Source organism: Meleagris gallopavo, chromosome 15 (assembly GCF_000146605.3).
Source record: "Meleagris gallopavo isolate NT-WF06-2002-E0010 breed Aviagen turkey brand Nicholas breeding stock chromosome 15, Turkey_5.1, whole genome shotgun sequence".
In the NCBI taxonomy this organism is placed as follows: Eukaryota; Metazoa; Chordata; class Aves; order Galliformes; family Phasianidae; genus Meleagris; species Meleagris gallopavo.
In genome coordinates, this window is record NC_015025.2 from 14,054,267 (window position 1) to 14,054,682 (window position 416).

Here is a 416-nt window from a genome sequence, read left to right on the forward strand (position 1 = left end):
CTGGGAGAAACAAATTAGTGTTTTAAAGATATTAGAAGAACATACTGAAAAGACCAAACCCTGTCAGACAAGAACGTGCATTGCCTTCTTATCTGATTGTTGCTGTAGTTTGCTCCCATCTACACAGAACAGTCTTTGAACCACACAAAGCAGTGAGTTTTCTTCCACTCATTTCTTTAAAAACCCTTCAGCCTCTATGAAAGGTTTGGTCTTGTCCTTTCACACTCTGTTTAAATTACCCAGCTCTTAATGAGCTGATAACTTAATTGTTAGGCATTGTTTTTTCTGATAAATCTACATGGATTCTACATACAAATAGACTTTCACTGCCTTCTCTCATCTGTAAGATGTAATGTTAAGAAATGACTTCTTAGGGTAAATATTCACATAAAACACATATATTTACCTTCTAGTTT